The sequence below is a fragment of the Bos indicus genome, chromosome 1 (assembly GCF_029378745.1).
Source record: "Bos indicus isolate NIAB-ARS_2022 breed Sahiwal x Tharparkar chromosome 1, NIAB-ARS_B.indTharparkar_mat_pri_1.0, whole genome shotgun sequence".
Lineage (NCBI taxonomy): Eukaryota > Metazoa > Chordata > Mammalia > Artiodactyla > Bovidae > Bos > Bos indicus.
This window is the reverse complement of record NC_091760.1, coordinates 150,675,764-150,699,003: the sequence shown is the minus strand read 5'-3', so window position 1 is coordinate 150,699,003 and position 23,240 is coordinate 150,675,764. Positions and strand designations below refer to the sequence as shown.

General features: G+C 45.0%; 1 non-coding gene across 1 annotated transcript; it reads left to right on the top strand.

The window, feature by feature from the left end:
* Positions 1-2,000: 2,000 nt before the first annotated feature.
* LOC139185316 (small nucleolar RNA SNORA72) lies at positions 2,001-2,132 on the top strand. The gene has a single exon (XR_011568936.1). It is a non-coding gene; the product is annotated as a small nucleolar RNA SNORA72 (small nucleolar RNA).
* The last annotated feature ends 21,108 nt before the right edge of the window (positions 2,133-23,240 follow it).

Here is a 23,240-nt window from a genome sequence, read left to right as displayed (position 1 = left end):
TAAAAGGTCTTGGAGGGCTTCATAGAACCGTTCAACTTCAGTGTCTTCAGTGTTACTAGTTGGGGCATAGACTTGGATTACTGTGATATTGAATGGTTTGCCTTGGAAATGAACAGAGATCATTTGTCGTTTTTGAGATTGCATCCAAGCACTGCATTTTAGACTCTTTTGTTGATCATGATAGCTACTCCATTTAGTCTAAGGGATTCCTGCCCGCAGTAGTAGATATAATGGTCATCTGAGTTAAATTCACCTATTCCAGCCCATTTTAGTTCGCTGATTCCTGGAATGTCGATGTTCGCTCTTGGCATCTCCTATTTGACTACTTCCAATTTGCCTCAATTCATGGACCTAACGTTCCAGGTTCCTATGCAATATTGCTCTTTACAGCATTGGACCTTGCTTCTATCACCAGTCACATCCACAACTGGGTATTGTTTTTGCTTTGGCTCCATCCCTTCATTCTTTCTGGAGTTATTTCTCCACTGATCTCCAGTAACATATTGGGCACCTACTGACCTGGGGAGTTCCTCTTTCAGTATCCTATCATTTTGCCTTTTCATACTATTCATGGGATTCTCAAGGCAAGAATACTGAAGTGGTTTGCCATTCCCTTCTCCAGTGGACCACATTCTGTCAGACCTCTCCACCATGACCCACCCTTCTTGGATGGCCCCACACAGCATGGCTTAGTTTCATTGAGTTAGACAAGGCTGTGGTCCATGTGATTAGATTGACTAGTTTTCTGTGATTATGGTTTCAGTGTGTCTGCCCTCTGATGCCCTCTCGCAAGAGGTATATATACCAAAAATCCCTCTAAATGGGAGAAGCCACAGCAGGTAAAGGAAGGACGCCTCAACCCATTCCTTCTGGCCTTTCTTGGGAAGGTTTTTAGCTGCTCCCTGCATCCATAAACCAATATTCAGTCCTGCTCAGCTTAGAGACATAGCCCACTAGGCTAGAGCTGGAGCATTCTACTCCAAGAACCTCTTGGGTGCACCAAATACAGCCCTGCCTCAGCTATTTATTTTTTTATTTTTTTTTAGAAGTTGAAGGAATAGAGAAAAAGAGAAAGACTTGAAGTGGTAGTGTATGACATGATATGAGAGTCCCTAGAGCTGGACCAAACCAGATCAAATGGCAGGGCTGTGAGGGCCATAAAAGTCTCCAGGCAAGACAACGTGAACATGAGTCAGACACAGCCTTGGTCCCAGGTCTGCCCTGGTCACCGTGTGTAATCCCTTCTGTGTTTCATCCTTGTCATTAAGGGAAGCCTTCTATTAAGTGCCTATCAGTTGATTTGAAAGCCTGTGACCTCAGGCACGCTCCCATTTCAGAGGTCCTGCCCAAGGGCCTATATAATCTTTGAAAACTCTATTCAACTTCTTTCCTGTCTTAGTACTGGTTTAATACTCAGTATCACAATTAAATAAAGAACAGAAAAGAAAAACACATCAGGGCAACCGACACAGGCAATTTAGTCAAATAAATGTGCTTTGTTTTGAGTTAACTCAATTGCAAATAAAATGAAACAAATAAGGGTTGAAACCTATATCTTAATTTAAAATGAAAAAACTGTTTTCAAGTGTCTTATTTGGCTCCCTGTGGTTACATGAAAATACTTCCCCCCAAATCACTCCTAACCCAGGTAAGAGAAGCCAGTACACTCACTTACTTACACCCTTCATTTGGTCATTAAAGCAAAAACAAAGCTAAAAGTGCATTGTTTATAACCTTTAAATATGCAACAGGGTATTGTAGCTTGTAGAAGCTACCCAAGAGTATGTGTACACTTACAAAATGAAATGGAAAGATCCTCACAAAGGCACATGCTTAATAATTCAAGTAGGTTGAATAGTTCTTCCCAGACATCAGCAGTTCCTTAAATCAGCACTCTAGTGTGGCTCTCCTAACTTCCAGGGCTTTGTAAATCCAAGATTACTGTGTGTGTGGCTGCAAGCTGCCTGTCACGCATGAGGCATTAAAGAATACAATATTTGCTGTGAATATTCTCATGCTTCTGATTTTGTAATAGTCAGGGCAGGCCAAACATTCACTATATTAAGACCATGCTTGTGTCCCCGGACCTAGTTATTTCCGTCAGTCTGGCTTTATAAATGCGGATGATAAACCAAGTCTCATTTATACAGTGTATCTTATGTAGAGGTATCTGGTCAACCTCAAGAAATACCAGCACAGCCAGTATAATAACGTCTTCAGATAGCCATTGCTAATTTGCTGGTGGCCAGTTGCCATTAAATGAGTTGTGAAATTATTGTGATTCAGTTTCTAAGTGACTCTGATACCATTAGAAGCATGCCAGCATGGACTGATGAAAATGTAAATTGCTCAAAAATTTTCTTTAGTAAGACTGACCAGGGCTTCCCAGGTGGTGCAGTGGTAAAGAATCCTGCCAGTGCAGAAGACATGTGTTTGACCCCCGATCTGGGAGGATTCCACATGCTGTAGAGAGACTAGGCTCTTGCACCACAGCTATTTAGTCTGTGCTCTGGAGCCCAGGAGCCAAAATTACTGAGCCCACGTGCTGTGACTGCAGAAGCCCATCCACCCTAGAGCCTGTGCTCTGCAACAAGAGGAGCCACTGTAATGAGATGCCCGTCCAGCATGACTAGAGAAAAGTCCTCACAGCAACAAAGACCCAGCACAGTCAAATAAATAAATAAAAATTTCTTAAAAGGGCCAACCAGAACTTGCTTTTTCAAAAAAGCAGGTTTTGCAGACAGTCTTGATGAAACCAGATTCTGAGCCTCCCACTTATTAGTTGTCAGCAAATCATAAATCCTTAGGCCCCCATATCCTTACCTGTCAGATAAGTTCAGTAGGAGAAGACCCACCAAAGGTTTGTTCTGAGCAGGAATGCAGAGCAAAGCCTGGCACAGAAGAAACACACAGTGGCTACCAGTCATTACCATTAAAAAAATCATGGGGTATATAGCCCCTTGGGTTCAGATGGGTGGGATATTGATGACTTTGTTTCACAAATGGCCTTGCTGGGAACCCAAGAACACAAGGCCCTGGAAATATGCACTGCCTCCCTCAGGCACACAGCCATGCACGCCGACTCACATGCGTCTGGGCAGCCTGTGCAGAGAAGCTATGTCTGGGCCAATCAATCAGAATGGTGCACCGCAGGCTTGTATACAGTTACACACAGTCATAATAAGGCAGGTCATCACTGTCGCTGTAACACTCTATAGATCTGTGAACCATCTTTCCTTTTCACAATTGTTATAATCCTCCTTAAAAGCTGAGGACAAACACCAGGACTTGAGCTTTAAACTTGCCCATCAAGAGCCCAGTGTTTTCCATTTGAAATGGGCAAGATGGCTCCCAGTCTTTTAGGTAAAGACTCGGTTTTTCAGACTCACACCCCGTGATTCTGCCACCTCTTGGTAGGCTGGTCTGATGTAGTCGCTGGAATGAAGGGCACTGGTCTCAGCTTCACCTTGGCACCTGTGCCAGGACTGACTGGTCATGTTCGTGGCCCTTGTCATTGGTGCTGTTTGCTAAGTGTGAGCCTCCTCCAGCTTCGTTATCTGGTCCCCAGCCTCCACTGACCCACAGCCTTCTGCTCTCTCTCCCTGTACAAGTCAGGGTACCAGGAGCAGAGCTGCCAGATCCCTGTCCAGCCCCAGATGCTGGTCCCACCCCTTAGGAGGCCATCCAAGCATCCTTCCAGCTCTCGCCCTGCATCGTTCACTCCTTCCTGGGACTTCAGCCTGGAAGGGAAGTGGCTTCTCCCTCTAAGTCCATCATCCTCCCCATCATCCTCCAGGAGGGGAGGGGTGGGGATTCCTTCTCCCTCTCTAGCAGGGCATCCCCCAAACTTCCCCTCTTTCCTCTGTAAGCCAGTCCTTCAGGGCTCAACTCAGAAGCAGCCAGGGCATCCTCCATTCTCTGTGGAAGGTCCTCTATGATCCAAACCCACCAGGTGAGACTCTTGGAAGAGAGCCACCACACAAAATGACAGTGATGAAAATCCATTGCTTTACTGTCCCGTGACCACCATGTGTGTCATGGGACAGTAATGTGTGTGTGTGTGTGTGTGTGTGTGTGTCTGTGTGTGTAGGGTTGTTAAATAGTCACATTTCAACTTACGGTTTTCCATAGATTTCTGAATGTGAAAAGAAAAATAAATTTTAATATATTAAAGGTTCTCATCATAAGACCATAAGTTTCAACAATGTCTGATGTTAACAGATGTTAACTGGACATAATGTGATGATCATTTTACAATATATAGAAATGTTAGATGATTGCATTGTACACCTGAAACTAATATACTGTTGTATATTGATTATGTCTCAATTTAAAAAGAATAAAGAAGGAACCACAAATTAAAAGTCAGAGAAGGCCCTCTATAATATTTAATGTAAAGTGGAAGTGTGGGTCACTCAGTGGTTTCTGACTGTTTGCCACTCTGTAGACTGTATACTGCTAGGCTCCTCTGTCCATGGAACTCTCCAGGCAAGAAGGTTGGAGTGGGCAGCCATTCCCTTTTTCAGGGGATCTTCCTCACCCAGGGACTGAACCCAGATTTCCTGCATTGAAGGCAGATTTTTTACCATCTGAGCCACAAGGAAGCCCTTATTTGATGGCTAAGAGGCTACCAGATGAAGTAACTACTAAGGCTGGGCTGGAAGAAGCACAAGCTGGAATCAAGATTGCCAGGAGAAATATCAATCACCTCAGATATGCAGATGACACCACAGTTATGGCAGAAAGTGAAGAGGAACTAAAAAGCTTCTTGATGAAAGTGAAAGAGGAGAGTGAAAAAGTTGGCTTAAAGCTCAACATTCAGAAAACGAAGATCATGGCATCCGGTCCCACCACTTCATGGGAAATAGATGGGGAAACAATGGAAACAGTGTCAGACTTTATTTTTGGGGGCTCCAAAATCACTGCAGATGGTGGCTGCAGCCATGAGATTAAAAGATGCTTACTCCTTGGAAGGAAAGTTATGACCAACCTAGATAGCGTATTAAAAAGCAGAGACATTACTTTGCCAACTAAGGTCCGTCTAGTTAAGGCTATGGTTTTTCCACTAGTCATGTATGGATGTAAGAGTTGGACTGTGAAGAAAGCTGAGTGCTGAAGAATTGATGCTTTTGGACTGTGGTGTTGGAGAAGACTTGAGAGTCCCCTGGACTGCAAGGAGATCAAACCAGTCCATTCTAAAGGAGATCAGCCCTGTGTGTTCTTTAGAAGGAATGATGCTAAAGCTGAAACTCCAATACTTTGGCCACCTCCTGCAAAGAGTTGACTCATTGGAAAATATTCTGATGCTGGGAGAGATTGGGGGAAGGAGGAGAAGGGGATGACAGAGGATGAGATGGCTGGATGGCATCACCGACTCAACGGACATGGGTTTGGGTGGACTCCGGGAGTTGGTGATGGATAGGGAGGCCTGGCGCGCTGGAATTCATGGGGTCGCAAAGAGTTGGACACGACTGAGTGACTGAACTGAACTGAACTGAGGGAACTCTTTGCAGAAGAAAGTTTGAAGCAAGGCTGAAAAGGAAAGTAGAGACGGGGACCAGAGTCAGCAGGAAGAAAGAGCCTGTGAAAAATCCTTACAAAAACCTAAGGGGGTTGGGGCTGCAGGGAAGGCTGCAGCCATGTGCTGAGAACTGAGACTAGCTATTCAGGTAGGGCAGTGTGTGCCTGAGTGTGTCCATGTCAGCAGTGAGGCAGTGAGGATTTGGGGAACAGGACGTGGGATGGCAATGTGCTGGGGATGCAGAGGTGATGCTGGGGAAGTGGAGGTCAGGGTTCACAAGTTGTTGGCAGTGCTGGACAGCCAGGCAGAGCAGAGACACACACAACTTCAGTGCATTGGGCAGAAGAGAGTCCACGCTGATAGATGCATGAGCAGGAACAAGAAGTCCATGGCTGAGGAAGGGTCTTCTAGCGCAGAACTTCCTCAGCAGTTCTCAGAGTGACTCCCCGGGGTCCTGTGGTTGAGAGGCAGAACCCACCCCCTGAGGGAGAATATACTGGGTGGGCAGGACCCTGGGCATATAACTCCCGCTGTAGCCAGACTGTTCTGCTGCCTTCCTGGTGGCATAAGAACCAAAATGAAGGCTTCATAGTGTGTGACGCCTTGACATCTGGTCAACCTGGGAGGGCCTTCAGCCATGGTCTCCCTCCCCACTCTGCTCTCACAAATAATTTCTCCTCGTCAAGAGGAGACCACATCCAGATCTTGCTTATCCCTGAGTGGAGGGTAAGTTCCTGCCAGGCTGCAAAACCAGTCAAAGCAACCCATCACATCATGCTATGGGACCAGGGGGTCTCTTTAAAAGAAGGAGAAGGAGGAGAAGGAGATGATGAGTGCAAAATACTTTAGTCAGTGGCTCAGGTATTTAGAGTGGTGTTCCACAAATGACTTTGACCCCTTTCCTCTCTTGGGATACAGGTTTTGAACACAGTCACTATCCTATGGAGTCTTATTAAGCTGTAAATGGTTTGCATATATTACTGTATTACCCAGGTAATGCTAGTAGTAAAGAAGCTACCTGCTAATGTACGAGACACAAGAAGCACAGGTTTGATTCCTGGGTTAGGAAGATCCCCTGGAGTAGGAAATGGCAACCCACTCCAGTATTCTTGTCTGGAAAATTCTATGGACAGAGGAACCTGGCAGTCTACAGTCCATAGTGAGCAAAGAGTTGGGCATGACAGAGCACACAAACACACAATATTCTGTATACACTGTCATAAACAACACTTTTTCAGAGAATAAGATAAAAGTTGCTACCATAAAAATTCTAATATTTTCTTTCTCCTTGTTGAGTCTTAAAAACCCATGCATGTACTAATAGTCCAGATATCTCAGGAAAAAGATGCCTCCAGGATCTTAGCCATCATGACAGTATAATGTCATTCAATAGAGATTATCTCTGGTTCCAAGTTCACTTGGGAAGACAAATGGTTTTACTCAAAAGGACACCATTACCACAGCTGGATGGCAGTGCAAAGTCTTGACAAGGGCTTGCTGGTCAACCTCTCAGATGTTGGGCAATAAAATGACTAAAAGAATCACGAGGTCTGAAGAAGTAAGAGAGGCAAGTTTGGTAGTTATTTTTGCCCATTAATGTGCCTTCCCAAAGGCATTATTTTGCTCAGCATTGTAGACTTTTTTCTTACAGATGTCATAAATGTATCTAGCACAATCATAAAAATGTCACTGGGATCAAAGTGACTCAGTGTCCTCCTTCCTCATAGCTGAAATATGAGTCATATTGGATTATGACCCCTAAATTGTTTTTAAGGGAATACTCATGTAGAAAGTCCAGGCTAGGATGCTGCCTGAAGTTTTTATTCTTTTTCATCCTCCCACCAGCAAATCTATAGACCTACCAGCATCTCTATCAATCTCCCCTTCTTTCCTGGTACAGTGAACAAAACCGATAAATTCCTCTGCTTGTCTTCTGGGTCCTGTCTCTTGTTCTTTTCTCAGATATTCTACTGCTCACTATTCCTCTCTCTCCCTCTCTCTCTCCCACCCAGATACACTTATTCCTTCATACCAGATTATTCATGTCAGCACACAAACCTGATCTATCTTTAAAAGACATTTCTTGACCTCTTAGTCAACTCTGGCCAAAGCCTCTTCACTTTTTGCTCCTGTTTACTGTGAAACAGGTTGTTAGACCCTGAATTTAGGCACCTAACCACCCCCACCTCCTGCCATCTCTTCCTTGTAGTCCTATCTGTCCTCTATTCTCACTGCTCTGCTCATGCGGTCTTGTCAAGGACCATGACCAGTGCATGTGGCACTTCTATGTCATCACCCCATCAGACCTCTTCAGCCGTCATCACAAGACCTTTGCAGCCTTAAGCACAGTCCCTTCCTCCTTTACAGGACACATGCCTCCCTTGAGTTTCTAATAGTGTCCCTCCCACCCTTCTCCCCACCACTCTGGACTCCTTTTTGGTCACCTTTGCTCTCTTCTTCACTGTCCTACACAACCTCTGCCTATTACAATGTCTGTGAATGGACTTTAGTCCTGCTTCTCTGTCTACACTTCCCGCTTAGGTCTGCTTGGTTAGTCCCACATTTGTAAATAACACCTGTGTTCTTTCCAGTCCAAAAATGTACCATAAGTTCAGACTTCTCCTCTGAACCCCAAACTTATATAACTGATCTCCCATTTAGTACCTCCATTTAAATATCTTACAGGCTTCTAAAACACCAGTGACCAAAACAGAAGTCTGGTTTCCACCCTCCATGATCTGTTTCTCCATGAGTTTTCTGCACCACATTATATGATGTTGTTGCCCAATGGGTGATCAAGATGAAAACCTAGGTGGGCCCTCTGTGTCCTCCCACCCTCCACATTCAACCAGCCGTGAAGCTCTATGTGTTGTTTTCTTATTGCTGCTCTAACAAATTCCCACAGTCTTGTGGCTTATACAATACAAATTTATCACCTTAACAGTCTTTAAAGCCACAAGTCTGGCATGAATCTCCTTAGGCTAAAATCAAGGTATCAGCAGAATTATGGCCTTACTGGAGACTGCAGTTCATGCACGCATGCTAAGTTGCTTCAGTCATGCCCAACTATTTGCCATCCTATAGGCTGTAGCTCACAGGGCCCTCTGTCCATGGAATTCTTCAGGCAAGAGTACTGGAATGGGTTACTGCCGAGCCCCTAGGGAAACCCAGAGGCCCTAGGGGCGAGCCCATTTCCTTGCTAATTCAGGCTTTTGGCAGAATTGTCTTCCTTGCAGTTGTTAGACTGAGAGCCCTTTTCCTTGTTGGCTACCAGCTCAGAGTCTTTCTGAAGTTTCTAGAAGCCCCTTACGCATCTTGGCTCTCAGTCCCCTTTCTCCATCTTCAAAGCCAGTGATGATGGGTTGAGTCCCTCTCATGTTTTCAGTCTCTTCCATTGTGTCTGTCTGTTTCAGCTAGGAAAGAGTCTCTGCTTTTAAGGTTCCATTAGATCAAACCCACTCAGGTAACGCAAGATAATCTTCCCATCTCAAGATTTATATTCTTACATCTCCAAAGTCCTTCTTCCATCAGTTCACTTTCAGTTCAGTTGCTCATTCATGTGCGACTCTTTGCAACCCCATGGACTGCAGCATGCCAGGCCTCCCTGTTCATCACCAACTCCTAGAGTTTACTCAAGCTCATGTCCATTGAGTCACTGATACCATCCAACCATCTCATCCTCTGTCGTCCCCTTCTCCTCCTGCCTTCAGTCTTTCCCAGTATCAGGGTCTTTTCCAAAGAGTCAGTTCTTCACATCAGGTGGCCAAAGTATTGGAGTTCCACCTTCAACATCAGTCCTTCCAATGAATATTCAGGACTGATTTCCTTTAGAATGGACTGGTTGGATCTCCTTGCAGTCCAAGGGACTCTCAAGAGTCTTCTCCAACACCACAGTTCAAAAGCATCAAAAGTTCAAAAGGCCCTTGGTCCTTCTTCCATAGAAGGTAACATAATCACAGATTCTGGAATTAGATATAAACATCTTCAAGAGGCTGTTTTTCTGCTAAACACATCCCATCTGTCCTGAACCCAACACACATCTCAGGTCAGTTCACACCTCTCTCTCCACTCCCACCACCCTCAGCCCCCCACCATCCTTTATCACAGATCCAATGGCCTCCTCCTATTCTTTCCCGCTCTTACTTTTCCAATTCAGTTCCTACACAGGAGGCAAAATAATATTCTAAAACCTTAGATACACAGCCTTCTTCAGTCTCCAGCTTAAGCCTTCACTGTATTCCCTTTCTGGGAGAAATTTTGAGACCAAAATTCAAATGCAAAGAGGTCTTTATGATCTGCACCTCCCTCCTCTCTCCAGCATTCTTTCTCACCACTCAGTCCCTGGCTCACCAGACTGTGGTCTTTCCTGTTCTTGGAAGGATTCTCTGTCTTCCTCTAGCGCCTGAAATTCTTGGCTTTATCTTATCCTATAGGCAGTAGACAAAAAACTGTCTCCTCAGGTCTGCCTTCCCCAACCATCTTACCTAAACCAGACCCCTGAGCTCACTCCATCCTGATTACAATTACATTACTCTGCTTTTGTCCCCTATAATTTGTATTCATTTCACCTTTCCATTTAGATATTTATGTGTGTGTGTTAGTCACTCAGTCATGTTCAACTCTTTCTGATCCCATGGACTGTGGCCCTCCAGGCTCCTACTCTCTTATATATTTATATTACTTGTTTATTGCCTCCCTCCTCAAGTTGAGCAAAAATAAAGGGCCCCCATTCTATCTGTAGCTCCATCCATTCTCCGCAGTGAGTGGTGGAGTGTTTCACATCTAGAAGCATGCCATGTTTGTTTGTTGATTGACTGAATGAAGGAACTGATGAATTAGGACCATTCCCTGAAACCTGAGGGAGTCACAATTGCATATTCAGCAGGAGAGGAAAACCCTCACTAGTGGATTTACGCAGTCTACCAGTTTATGAACTTGAGCAAGGGAAAAATGAATCTGCTAATGAGTGTGAATATTGCCCAGATTCTGGAAAGCATAAACCAAACCAAATGAATAAGGGAAAATTTTGTGTCTGCCTCAAGAACTAAGAACACTGCACTATTTGCTTTGTGCTAAACAGAGGTAGAGAACAGATGACATGACTCTGAGTTGGTATTTTAATAAACCACTGAAGATCTATAAGGACTATTAACAAAGCAATAGATGGGTCCTGCTCACCAGTGGCCTCAAACAAATGGTTACTGCCATGAGTTCTCCATGGTTAACATACAAGGGCATGTGGATTGTGTGCACATCCTCTTTATTACTGAATTTTACTGTTTTCCCTCCTCCTTCTAGAGACAATTTGTTTACTGCTTCAAAAAAAAAAAAAAATAAGAACATAGAGTTAAACATATCTGTTTAACTCTAACAGTTAAGGTCTGTATTGCTTGGTTATTTGGCTTCCAATCTCCACACATATCTTTTCTGAGACAACTTGATGGCTGAGACAATTTTCGTCTAAAATCCATTGCTATGTTCTGTGCTCCTATCCTGGCAAACATTTCAGAAGGTGCAGCTTGATCTATCTTGCTACGCATCTGGAGTCATGGCTCTCTTCTGGGCCAGTTTATTCCCCAGGAGACACTGGGCATTGCCTGGAAAGACTGCTGGGTGTCACAACTTGGGGAGAGGGAGGGAGGAACTGGCACCTGGTGGGTAAAGACCAGGGATGCTGCTAAGCCTGCTGCAATGCAGAGGACACCTCCACAACAAAGACCCGGCAGGTCTAACATGTCAGTGGTGCCGAGGCTGAGAAATTACGTGATGGGGAAAAGAACACATGCCAGTCAGATGCTCAGTTGTATCCTGACAGCACAGGGGAGTTGAGAATGGAAGGATATACCACTGCAGCAAGGGCACATTTTGCCATTCAGAGATGGGACCCAGAGCATCACTTCTCTTTACAGTAATTGATCCGAAGACTAGCATCTTAGCCTAATTCTCTCATTTTTTGTTGCTCAGTTGCTAAGTCACATCAAACTCTTTGCAACTCCATGGCCTGCAGCACCCCAGGCTTCCCTGTCCTTCACCCTCTCCTGGAGTTTGCTCAAACTCATGTCCATTGAGTCAGTGATGCCGTCCAAACATCTCATCCTCTGTCATCCCCTTCTCCTCCTACCTTCAATCCTTCCCAGCATCAGGGTCTTTTCCAATGAGTCAGGTCTTCACATCAGGTGACCAAGGTATTGGAGCTTCAGCTTCAGCAACAGTTCTTCCAATGAATATTCAGGGTTGATTTCAACTAGGATTGACTAGCTTGATCTCCTTGCAGTCCAAGAGACTCTCAGAGTCTTATCTCACTTATCCTTTTCCCAAACAACTTATGATGCAACGGAAATTCACCAGACCCTCTCCTGGGCACTAGTGGCTTCTGATTGCTCCTTCCTTCCTGAAGCTGCTCTCCCCTTGGTCTCAGGACTCATCCTCACCAGGATCCTCCTTGACCACTTCCTCCCATCTTCTTTGTGCCCTGGTCTCCTCCTGCCCACCCGCAAATGGTGGTCTCTCTTCATCCCACTGTGTCTCCCTAGATGATCACATTTACTTTATCCTTTTAACTCTGCCTTCATGCTGGCAACTTCCCAAAGTGCTTGTCTAAGCCAGAGACCTGACTGGGCTCCTGACTTCAATGTCCAGTTGCTTCCTGGTCATACATGTGAATGTCCTCTAAGCATCTCAAGTTCAACATCCATAGTCTTGCTTTTTCTCCTCTGTATTATGAATTTTCACTGTCTACCTGAGACCTAGCCCTGGTGGTCATCTTAGTCCTTCCCTTTCTTGCATAACTATTTCCAATTCAGCTCAAATCAGGAGTCAAGTCCAGTCACACTTTTCTCATTAACAACCTTGCCATATCCTTCCTCTGCCATTGCTATCTGTCAAGTTTGTGTTGTTTCCCCACCAATCCCCAGAGCCATCTCTCAGTGGGTCTTCCAGAGTCTACTTTTTCCTTTCTTTCATTTGGCTCTTCTCATCTACCAACAGGGCTTCTCCAGTGGCTCAGAGATAAAGAATCCACCTACAATGCAGGAGACACAGGAAACACAGATTGATCTCTGGGTGGGAAAGATCCCCTGCAGAAGGAACTAGCAACTCACTCCAGTATTCTTGCTGGGAAAATCCCAGGGTAGCAGGAGCCTGGCTGGCTACAGTCCATAGAGTCATGAAGAGTCAGACAGAACTGAGCAACTGAGCATTCAGGAGCATGCATCTACCAAAAAGATAAAACATAAATCTGATTGCTTCAATCCACCACTTAAGTATGTTCATGATTCCTGTGTACCTGGTGGATCAATTTCGACATGCCTACCCTTGCTCAAAGGCCCTGCCAAGGTCTGACCCGACCTTCCTTTCCAGCCTTGGTCCTCTTTGCGTCTCTTCTCACACCACTATTTGGGTCACACTGAGCTTCAGGCATTTATCAACACACCCTGCCTTTGTTGCTGTTGTTCAGTTGCCAAGTTGTGTCTGACTCTTTACAACGCCATGACTCTGCAGCACCCTGGGCTTCCTTATCCCTCACCAGTTCCTGGAGTTTGCCCAAGTTCGTGTTCATTGCATCGGTGATAGCATCCAACTATCTCATCGTCTGTCACCGTCTTTTCCTTTTGTCTTTAATCTTTCTCAGCATCAGGGCCTTTTCCAAAGAGCAGGGTGGAGAAGGGAAAGACAAACTACTCCAGCATACCTGCTGTGAGAACCCCAAGAGCTGCATAAAGAAGCCCTGGCTCTATTTTATCTTATGAACTTTCCTTACATTTTGACTGTCCCAGAATTATCACACACACACACACACACACACACACACACACACACCACTTCCTTCCTGGACACTTTCTCACTTCCAACCAATTGAAAGGCTGAGCAGGGACTTCCCTGGTGGCCCAGTGGTTAAGAATCCACCTTCCAATGCAGGGGATGCAAGTTCAATCCCTGATTGCTGTTGTTCAGTTGCTCAGTTATGTCTGACTCTTTGGGGAGCCCATGGACTGTAGCCCACCAGGCTCTTTTGTCTGTGGGATTTCCCAAGCAAGAATACTGGAGTCAGTTGCCATTTCCTCCTCCAGGGGATCTTCCAGGTATTTAACCCCCCATCTCCTGCATTGGAGCCAGATTCTTTACTGCTGTGCCACCAGGGGAAGCCCCTCGATCCCTGGTAAGGGAGGTAAGATCCCACATGCTGTGAAGCAATTAAGCCACAACTACTGAAGCTATGCATTCTGGAGCCTGTGCCCCACAACTAGAGAAGCCTGGGAGCTGCAGAAGTCTTAGTGCTCAAAGGACAAAAGACCAGTGCATGTCCCCCCCCAAAAAATACTGAGCAGCCTCTCCTTTAGGCGTCATTTCTCTAAATGAGTCTGTCTTGGTGCCGATGACTTACTGCCCTTGTTTGTATACTTCCATGCCTTCCTTTTGACTGTAACCTTTTGGCTGTAAAGGGCATGGTGCACACTCTGTGCCCAGCAGACACCACAGCAGCAGGATCAGAGTTGGCTCAATGATTATTTGTTGAGTTAATTAATTGAATAGATATCTATTTTGCTCTAAACACCTCTACAAGTCTTGACTCAGCTGAGAGTTGGGACTGAAATATCAACCACTCCTGGCTTAAAATTCAATTTGTCACAATTCTTTTTTGTATCATGTGAAAGTTTAATGTTCACTAGGGCTTGTGGACATTAAAATATGAGTAATACATCAATAGCCCTTTTCCATGGAAATAAAAGACCATGATGAACATTTCTGTAAATCAATTTTCATCTTAAATCACTTCAGTCTTTCCCATTACATAATGTCAATGGAAGTCAATACCATAAGTCTTTCAGAATTTCCTATCCATAAAGTAATTTGTAGTTTCCTACTCATTTATGCAAGTTATTAATAGTTTTATATTCTATAGCAAAGCTGAAAGCATCCAGTGCCTATCAATGCTAACTTATGCATAAGCTTATTTATTGAACATACCATTTCTCCATCCTACCATTCCCCAGGCCCCTCTCCTAAATATAATGAGAAATTAAACACAGGGGAAAAATTGACTCTGATAATTTATTCAAATATCACTGTATGAATAAAATTTTAGTGTTACCTTTGGGTTACTCCATCAAAATATAATCAAATAGATCAAAAGTCATCTAATTATCAACTTCATTTCAGAAATCTATTACCCAATGGTAAGCATAAAAATAAGGCTATAATATCCTATAAAAAGAGAACCAGAAAGATCTGTAGACCTTATACACTAACTGATAGACCTGGTAAATATTGGGATTTTCACAAGCAACAGACTCTTATTGTTGTTCAGCCACAAAGTCCTACCCAACTCTTTGCAACCCCATGGACTGCAGCATGCCAGGCTCCCCTGTCTTTCACTACCTCCCAGAGTTTGCACAAATTCATGTCCACTGAGTCAGTGATGCTATCAAACCATCTCATCCTCTGCAGCCCACTTCATCTCCAGGATCAGGGTCTTTCCCAGTGAGTTGGCTCTCCACATCAGGTGGCCAAAGTGTTGGCGCTTCAGCCTCAGCATCAGTCCAATGGATATTCAGGACTGATTTCCTTTAGGATTGACCAGCTTGATCTCCTTGCTGTCCAAGGGACTCTCAAGAGTTTTCTCCAGCATCACAATTCAAAACCATCAGTTCTTTGGCACTCAGCCTTCTTTACTGTCCAACTCTTACATCTGTACATGACTACTGGAAAACCCACACTACAACAAATAAGCAACATACCCCAACTCTGTCTAGATTAATAGGAGGATTTATCAGAAAAACATCAAGAGTGCACAGTATCAGTGCAGGTGACTGGAGACCCAGATAAGAAAATGGACAGCTTCAAGAGACCCTCAGCAAGAGGTCTGGTCAGGGAGGCTCCGTCACAAGTGAATGAACTCATTTTCTTCCCTCTGCTCAAGATCCACTTCTAGGGCTGATGTGTCCAATTAGCTCAGGTTGGGTCACACCCGTTCCTTACATCAGAACACTATATTATAGTCTACCTCAGTCAGTTCAGGCTGCCATGACAACATACCATGGACCAGGGAGGCTTAAACAACCAGCATTTATCTTCTCACAGTTATGGAGGCTGCAAGTCTGAGATTAAGATGCCAGAAGGATGGGGTTCTGGTGTGGACCCTCTTCCTGGCTTGCAGGTAGCCACCTTCTTGACATGTCCTCTCTCAGCAGATATGGAGAAAGCTCTCCAGTGTCTCTTCTGATCAGGCACCAACCCCAAATGAAGGTCCCCTTCTCATCTCATCTAACCCTAATCACCTCCCAAAAGTTCCATCTTCAAATACCATCCCATGAGAGATTGGGGCTTCAAGTAGTGAGTTGAGGGAAGCACAGACACTCCTTACACAGACCCTCAGAGTATAACCCATGAGGAAGAGCTCCAAAAAGAGCAGGGATCTCCCTGGACGGCCAGACAGCAATTAAACAAGCAGATGGATTGACTGGGTGTCTGAGGTCATGATGTAATTATGGAAGACCATGGGACACTGATATAGTTAATTAAAAGTGCATGCATGCTGAGTTGCTTCAGTCATTTCCAAACCTTTGTGACCCCATGAACAATAGCCTGCCAAGCTGCTCCGTCCATGGGGACTTTCCAGGCAAGAATACTGGAGTGGGTTTCCATGCCCTCCTCCAGGGGATCTTCCCAAACCAGGGGTCAAACCTGTGTCTCTTACACTTCCTGCATTGGCAGGCAGGTTCTTCACTACCAGTGTCATCTGGGAAGCCCCCATAGCACAGGGAACTATACCCAACACTCTGCAATGGCTTACATGGGAAAATAAACTTAAAAAGAAGGGGTATATGTATACGTATAACCATTTTGTTGTACACCTGGAACTAATGCAGCATTGTAAATCAACTTACTCTAACAAAAGTTTTATAAAAATAAAAATAAATTGTTTCCAGTCAGAGACAATTTTGTCTTTCCTCTCCAGCAAATATTCATCTGCATTTAGAGATTTTTTTTCACAGTGAACAGTTCAGTGGTATTTAATATATTCAAATCTAAATCAACTATATTCCAATAAAAATTTTATAAAAATAAAAAGAATAAAAAGCATAGGGCACCCCTCCAGAAAAAAAAGTAAAAATGCAACTCAGATTTTAATGTTTTAGGGAGGAAGAAGGTTACCTTTCAGCTTGGTTGTCTAGAATGATCTATCTCCAGGAGCAACTGAGGAGCTGAGATTTCACTAGCTACATTCTTTATCTGGGCATCTAGATATTTATTTCAACCAAACCCTTCCTCAGAAATCATACACCAAGATCAGGAAAGGCCATAGCTTCTGAAATTATAGAAAGAATACTAAAATTTTATCATACATTCAGACTGTACTCTTCCATAGCCAAAAGTGACCTGAATCCTTCATGAAGCAGAGGTAGATGTTTGGGTAGAGCTCATATTGCTGACCTGGAGACCTTATAAAACAGCCACTAGAAAAACGTTACATTTAGCCACTAGCAGCTCTAGACAGTGAGTAAACAGATTTGTCTTCATCACAGCCCAAGTCTACGTTGTTGCTATTGTTCAGTTGCTAAGCCATGTCTGACTCATTGCAAACCCATGGACTGTAGCATGCCAGGCTTCCCTGACCTTCGCTATCTCCTGGAGTTTGCTCAAACTCATGTTCATTGTGTCCATGATGCCATCCAACCATCTCACCCTCTGTTGACCCCTTCTTCTTCTGCCTTCAATCTTTCCCAGCATCAGGGTCTTTTCCAATGAATCAGTTCTTCGAATCGGGTGGCCAAAGGATTGAAGCTTCAACTTCAGTCCTTTCAATGAATATTCAGGGTTGATTCCCTTCAGGATTGACTAATTGGATCTCCTTGCAGTCCAAGGGACTCTCAAGAGTCTTCTCCAGCACCACATTTTGAAACCATCAATTCTTTGGCACTCTGCCTTCCTTGTGGTCCAAATCTCACAGCTATACATGACCAAGTCCATGAGATCCTAACAAAAAAAAATTTTTTTAAGCAAAAGATTCCACTGAGACCCTCCAGTCAACGATTATTCCCCATTGGAACTGTAAAGATTGGTTTTTAAATCTCCAGGCACACCCCACCTGTTTCCCTCCTGAACACCTGCAGCTCCCTTTGTCAGCAGTATTACTGGTGTGATTGCAGCTCCAGGCAAAGCTCTCTGTCTGACACGTTGGGTGTTTTAGACACGACTTTGTTTCCTAGATGGTGTGAGGCATTAAAAGAAATCTCAGCAAAATATTAGACTTTTCAACCCTGCCTTTCCCAACCTCAAAAGAGGCTAGGACAAGGGGCTCATTAATGCACCCCACATCATGTTCCAAGACAAGCCCCGTCCCGGTAGCATTTCTGTGTCCTTATCCCTGGCTCTTTCTTTAGAAGACTTGTTGTTTCCTGTGTGTGCAGAACAGGGTGGCAGGGTAAGTACCTGAGGGTAAGTAAGAGCTCACACATTCCCTTTCTGGACAAGAGGGGGCCTGGAGTCAGACCCCTAGCCAGGGTTCAGGCAGCCTGGGCTCCACAGAGAGCAGGAGTCAAAGGAGAACTAGGAGGTGCTTTTTGGGGTAAAGCTGACAGTCCAGCCCCAGTGCCAGTGTGGGGGTCTGGGCAGGGGGATGGCAGTGAGGCACAGCGACACCCAGAAGAGAAACAGGAGGATGGACCAGGATGCAGAGCTTGGAGCCGGGCATCTCCTGAGTTGCACAAGCATCACAGTGGGGATGTGATGGATTCCGCTGTTTCCCCACAAATTCATCCCTAGGATCTCAGCATGGGACTTTATTTAGACATGGGATCTTTGCACAGGTATTAATAATTAGTTAAAAATGAGGTCTTGCCAGAGTAAGGTGCTGCTGCTAAGTCACTTCAGTCATGTCCGACTCTGTGCGACCCCATAGACAGCAGCCCACCAGGCTCCCCCCATCCCTGGGATTCTCCAGGCAAGAACACTTGAGTGGGTTGCCATTTCCTTCTCCAGTGCATGAAAGTGAAAAGTGAAAGTGAAGTCGCTCAGTCGTATCTGACTCTTAGTGACCCCATGGACTGCAGCCCACCAGGCTCCTCCGTCCATGGGATTTTCCAGGCAAGAGTACTGGAGTGGGGTGCCATTGCCTTCTCCAAAGTAGGGTGGGCCCTAATCTGACAGGCTTTTTTTTTGAAAAGAGGAGGTTAGGACACAGATGTACACATGGAGCTAACAGCTGAAGTCCTGCTACCATATCCAGGAAACTCCCAGAAACTAGGAGAGAGGCATCAGACAGATGTCCCGCACAGCCCTCCCGAGGACTAACCCTGCCCCAGCCATGACTTCTGACCTCTGTCCAAGGCTGGAAGACAATAAATTTCTGTTGCTCAAGCCACTTAGGTTGTGTTGTTTTGTTAGAGCAGTGCTTGGAAACCAAAATGGGTGGCATGCCTTACTGAGAGCACTGTGGCCTGAAACTCCATCTTATATGATCAAAAGGTAACTCTATTTACTGTCCTTTTTGGAAAAACACCAGAAAATGTTACTTATATGACACCCCAAAGGAAACTTGAGGTTTCAATGGACTCAATGGACATGAATTTGAGCAAAGTCCGGGAGATAGTGGAGGACAGAAGAGTCTGGCAGGCTACAGTCCGTGGGGTTGCAGAGTCCGAAAAGGCGTAGAGACTGAACTACAACCACCACAAAGGAAGCTTACTGCCATCAAGTGTAATAATATTTGCAAAGTCTTTCTAAGACATGAGTTTTCATCGCTTCGTACGTAGCTGTCATTTAAAGAACATGGAACTGTATCTGTGTGCCAATTTGAAAAGAAAAACATTTTGTGGTCAGAAACCAGTCTTGTTCTGTTTTCATCTTTGAAATCTGCTTTAAAGATCACATTGTAACTGCTCTTCATTTTACAAGTTTCCCAATAGCTTTTGGGCCAACACCAATGAAACTTTGACCTGAATTGACCCAACTATCTCTGCAAGATAGGAGTCTGCTTTTGCACAGCCTTTTGCTGTTTAGTAGATTAATGGAGTGTGTCAGCATAGTATGCAAGACAAAAGGATCGCTGGGCTGAGAGCTTGGGGAAATTTAGACAAAATTTGTAATTTAAAGCGAATTTTGGGGGGGATTTTCTACGTGGCAGAAGAGCTCCCTTACTGTGATCTATTGAAAGTCAACCCTCAACACAAGGGTTTGTAAAAAAAAAAAAAGAGAGAGAGAGAAAAAAATGCAAATGATAAAATATATATATATATAAAGTAAAAACTAGAATTAAGAATTAAAGCCAGTTCTTTTCCCCCCAAAACCTTTTGCCCCAACAGAGTACAACCTTTTACAAAAACATACTGTTTGATATACATATGTCCCCTCCCTCACTTATAGCTGATTCACATTGATGTATGGCAGAAACCATCACAATATTGTAAAATAATTATCCTCCAATTAAAAGTTAAGTTAAATAAAAAATGATGTGCATTTCAGATCATGGCACCAAATGTATATGAAGCCAGCAATAACCATCCTCTGGTTATTTTTTTCCCATTGAGCAGTGAAATGGGGCTTCCCTGGTGGCTCAGATGTTAAAGAATCTGCCTGCAATGCAGGAGCCCCGAGTTCAGTCCTTGGGTCAGGAAGGTTCCCCAGAGAAGGGAATGACTACTCATTCCAGTATTCTTGCCTGGAGAATTCCATGGACAGAGGAGCTTGGTGGCTACAGTCCATGGGGTTGTAAAGAGTCAGACATGACTGAGTGACTAACACTTCCACTTTTCAGCAGTGAAATACATACATTTACATGACAAAACGTCATTTTCTCGGAAGTGTTAATTATATGATGATCCACAAGGTGGACAAATACACAGCTATTTGGTAAGTGTGGCACACAAAAGCCCGGTCCTCAGATGGAGGCAGACGCAGGCGTATTGCCGTTGCTCCTGTCTGAGCTGTTAGGCCTGAGGTGCTTCCTCCTTGTCCTTCAGCCAGAGCTCATGTTATCTTCCTTGGTATCCAATCAGCTTTATTTGTCCTTGACTTGTTTATAATCTTTCTCATGACAATTCAGAGGAGACTCACCCCCACAGCGACAGCCTAATGACATGCATGTGTCCATGGAGAGTATCAGTTTTGTCCTCCCATTAATATGCAAGAGGAGCAATGAGAAACCTGGAAAGACTGAAGACTGGATGCAATCTTCGAAGACTGAGCTGGTTGAAAAAAAAAGTGGGACAACAAAGACACGTGCAGACTGAGAAGGGATGTGACTGGTCAGAGGATTTTAGTTCTCCTTCCTCTCAAGGTTGCAAAAGGTTGCATGAGCGGGCATGCGTGCTAAGTCACTTCAGTTGTGTCGGACTCTTTGGGACCCTGTGGACGGTTCAGTCCATGGGAGTCTCCAGGCAAGAGTACTGGACTGGGTTGCCATGCCCTCATCCAGGGGATCTTCCCAACCCAGGGATCAAACCCCAGTCTCTTACATCTACCTGCATTGGCAGGTGGGCTCTTTACCACTAGCACCACCTAGGAGGCCCAGTAGCCATTAAATCCAGAGACACGGGTAATATTAGGTTGTCCTCTAGGTAATTCCACATGGTTGAAACCTGGACTCACCCGTTTCTCTCTGAAAAACAAGTATCTCTCCAAGGTCTCTATTTTCATTTATAAACGTATCATATCCCAGGTTATCCAGGCTCAAAACCTCCAAGTCGTTCATTAATGTCACAAACCTCTAGGTCTGAGCTATGTATGCAGTTGGGAACTCACGGTTCAGTAGGGAAATCAGAAACCAACCCAATGGCCTGTGTCACAAACCAGAGCAGCAGAAGTGTCTGTGGGTCCACAGCTAGGAGGTGCCCCAACCAGCCCCGGAGCGGGGCTTGGCCAACCATTTGTCCAACCGCTTACCAAAGAGAAATTGCACTGGGCTCCTTCAGAATGATTAGGGAGATTATGTACTTTTTGTTCCTCATGAGAAGAGAAGTCCTTTAGTGCCCTTCCTATCACCTCTCCTCACAGATTAAAAAAGGAGTTTCATTAGAACAAACTCAATAAAATGCAATAAAACTGGTGATTTGTCTCCCCACTGAAATGGAAGTGCCATGAGAGCAGAATTATTTTCTGTTTTGTTCAAGCTTGTTGTTTACTAGGTGCTCAATTAACATTTGTTGAATGAATGAACGAGAGAATGTGTAAATAAGTGAATACGTTTCTTCCCTGTCCTCCCACAGCCAGTACGAGCCAGCAGTCATGGGGGAGTGAATCTGATGCAAACCAAGCCTTACTGGGCTGTGCCAAAGGCTAGAGAGTCCAGCAGGAAGGAAGGGCTGGCCTGGACAGCACGCACCAGCCCAGCTGATTGCCTGCCGAAGCCAAGTCCTCCAACCCTGCGACTGTGGCTGATAAGCTGCTGGTTTTGCCGCAAATCTGGCTCTATGTATTCTGTTGTTTCAGAAATCATGTGAGCAGGAGAGGGGTGTTATTTAGTGACACCCCTGAAGTCCCCACCTTTGGTATTTGGGAGCTATACAGAGCATTCAACCTAGACATCTGACATTAAAGCTGGGAATCTCAAGGATGCTTCTTTAAGAACTGGTGAGATGAGGAAGGTTGATGTTGGAGTCGGGTTAAGTAGCTGCTGGGAACAGCAGCAAACCACCACTCCACTCAGCTCCACAATCCTGCTCAGCCTGGACTCATGGCCAGTAGCATGTGCTCATGGGGACAGGGCCACTCTGAGTAAGAGGGGGCCTTAGCACGGTTCCCTCCCGGCTGGCAACACAGCTTCCCTGTGTAGATGGCTGTTGCTTGACCTTAAACTAGCAGAGTGCAGCTTGCCCAGGCATTCAGTGCTTTCTCAGTGTGGGTGGTGGAAAAATAGTTGATGTTTTCTGGATTCGTTAGGCCAGGTTTGTAGTCACATAGTTTATGATTAGGAGGTTCTGCATGTTTCAGGGGGCATTGCTGTTGGGATTCAATTTTAAGTTGATAGTATCAAGCCAATGGGGCAGCAGCTTGCTGCATTAGAAGTACTTAGGAAGTGAGGAGTGAATCCCTTCTTACCCTGTCCTGACACTCTGAAGTGTCATACTATCTTCTCCCTTCCACCACTATCACTGCCACCACCTTCATCACCGCCCTCCCCACTGCCTACCCTCCCCATTGCCTCCACAACCGCCATCCTCACTGACCCGGTTACCAGTACCACCACCACCACCTCTACCAGCTTCACCACCACTCTATCACCTCCATCACTTCCATCCCCAGTTCCACCACCATCACCTCCACCACCACCATTTTCTCCATCACCATCGTCACCACTTCTATCACCACCACCACCACCATGACTTCATCACCACCACACCATCACCGCCACCACCACCATTACCTCCATCACCACCACCACCACTCCCATCACTGTCACTGCCATTTCCACCACCGCCCTCACCACCATCACCTCCACCAGCACCATTTCCTCCATCATCACCATCACCTCTACCACCACCATCACCACCGTCACCTCCACCAGCACCATTCCCAGCATCCTTTCCTCTCTACTGCAATTGCTCCACCACTGGAACAATTGCCACATTACCCCACCACCACCACCACTGTGTGATCTCAATTTGTCTCTGCAGTTTTCACTTACACAAACTTTAATCCTGAATTTAGAGTTCAGAGATCCAGACTGGTTTTATTTACAGAAATGTGGTAGATTTTATCTGTGAATAAATGAAGATGAATA